Below are 2579 nucleotides of genomic sequence, written 5' to 3'. Positions count from 1 at the left end.
AAAAAAAAAAAAAAAAAAAAAAAAGGAATGAAACTGAGCAAACCATGGATAGCAAGTCAGTAAACAGTGCTCCTTCACGGTTCCTGCTCCAGTTTCTGCCTCCAGGTTCCTGCCCTGCTTGAGTTTCGGCCCTGACTGCCCTCAGTGATGAAGTGTAAGATAAAACAAACCCTTTTCTCCCCAAGTTGCTTTTGGTCATGCTGTTTTATCACAACAACCGAACCCTAACTAAGACACAAGGCCTGACCTAAATAACCTCCACAACGGTTATCACTGGCCAGAGGCTGACACATTTGACTTCTAGATTCAAAAGGATCTATGTTAACTCAAAGGAATAAACCTGAGGTCCTGCATCTAAACCTTTCTCTGTCTCAGTTTCTACCCTCTTCATTCATGCTGCTTAGGTTTTCAGGTTCCTGTCTCCATAAAAATCCTCCTCACGCTTCCGAAATCTATTTTCTCCACCTCCTGATTTTCTGTGGTCATGTGTTCTTCTCTCACCGCTGACCACACACAGACCCTGCCTTCTTTCATAGTGTATGTAGCCCTTCCACAGTTAAAGGAAAAAGGGAAGGAGGGAGGGAGGGAGGGAGGAAGAAACCCTTCTCTCTTGCTGGCTGAGGACAACTGCTGCCCCGTGGAGCTTCTTTCCCTGCTAACCCGCTCCTCCAGGCAGTTTCTCCCAGATCAGAACAAATACAAATTCTCAGCCCTTGGAAAACAGACAGTCTCTTCCCTCTTGCTGTCTGTGCTGTTCTTAGTGCCCCGATCACCCCACCACACTTTTTTAAAGCTCACCTCTATTCAGTTCAGAGTTCCAAACAGCTGCTCTAGCTTACCAGACTCCTTCGTCACACCGGGTTCTTGCTCCCCGAGTGTCCTCCTACAACAGGTGACAGAGTGACACCCTGAAGACGTGTAAATGTTCACAGGTATATATGGATGGGGTAGAAATGCGTGTGTGTGTGTGTGTGTGTGTGTAAGTATATAACATTTTAAGGTATGTTAATTTTCTTTTTTTAACATTTATTATATATACAACATTATGTACACAACTTTTATTATGTATACAACATTCTGCCTCTATGTATGCCTGCACGCCAGAAGAGGGCACCAGATCTCATTACAGATGGTTGTGAGCCACCATGTGGTTGCTGGGAATTGAACTCAGGACCTCTGGAAGAGCAGCCAGTGCTCTTAACCTCTGAGCCATCTCTCCAGCTCCTGATTTTCTTTTTGATACAAGGTCCACTATGTAGTCCTGGCTGACCTGGAACTATGTAGACCAAGCTGGCCTTTAACTACAGAGACCCACCTGTCTCTGTTTCCCGAGTGCTGGGATTAATGGTGAGCTCTACCTGGACAGGTGATTTAATTCTTGAAAACAGTCAGTTTCTCATTTTCATCACGTTTAAGATGATTGCGGTATTCTGTCTGTTTCTGATTGTCAAACAGCTGGAATACCATGAATGCCTAACTCACTCTGTAGACCAGGTTGTCCCCCTACTCAAAGATCCACCTGCCTCTGCCTCTGCCTCCGAGTGCTGGGATTAAAGGCATTGCCACCACCATGCCAACTCTAATACATTGTTTAAATTTAAAATATATTATAAAATCTTATAAACAAAATTAAGCTATTAAATTTAGAAAGACATGAAATGCTGTCTCAGTGTTAGCTTCTGTGGAGGCAGCAGCCTACCTCTGTCACGGAAGCAGTTCCATCATCACCTGCTGCCAGGTGCCTTCCACAATCAGCTAAAAAGTGCCCTCCAGGCAGAGTTTGCTCTCTTGCCTCTTGCTCCTCTCTTTTTCCTCCTGTCTCTTCCCTCTTCTCTCTGTTTCTCTGTCTGCCTGCCTCTCTCATGTCCCCTCTTTCATGGCCTTTCACTTTTACACACGCATGAGCACACACAAACCACTACTGCCTCTTCCTGAGGGTGGAATCTCCCCCACCTTTTCCTGGTCTTGGGAGTCTCCTCCCTCAATTACCAGAACCGACAAAAAATTTCCCCCTAAACTTCTTAACTTTATCTTCTGCTCTGTCAGCATCCTTCTGGGTCTAGGTGTCCCCTTAAAATCTGTACCCAGGACAGCTTCAAAGTGGCTAGCCCCAAGTGGTGCAGCACAGTCTGCTTCAGCTAGTCCTCACTTTCCTGGTGCCGGATACTCCCATAGAGCCTGGACAGTGAGAGAAACAGCCAACTGTGTACCCAGATCTACACAGTCCTCCAAAAACCAGCAAGGAGACCGAGTCCTTTCACATACAGTGAAAGCAAAGAGCCTTTATTTTATACAAGTTTGCAAACTCGGTCTCTCTGTGTGTCTAACATATTGGAATAATCAGAGAGCCTCAAGCTCAGAGTTAGGTTTTTATAGTAATGAAGGTGGGGGTGGGGATTTCTAAGGTTCAGGACCTCTGATTGGCTCACATTTGTCTAGGGGTGTCCTGGTGACCATGTGCTGGCGGGTGATCCTATCTACAATGGTTGGAATGTTAGGCATTTCCTTTGGATGGTCTGTTCCTGGGTGGTGCCTGGATTATCTCAATTTGTGGCCCTTCCTGCAACCAGGTATTGCCT

This window comes from Microtus ochrogaster, unplaced genomic scaffold (assembly GCF_000317375.1).
Source record: "Microtus ochrogaster isolate Prairie Vole_2 unplaced genomic scaffold, MicOch1.0 UNK15, whole genome shotgun sequence".
Classification (NCBI taxonomy): Eukaryota; Metazoa; Chordata; class Mammalia; order Rodentia; family Cricetidae; genus Microtus; species Microtus ochrogaster.
This window is presented reverse-complemented; position numbering follows the sequence as displayed.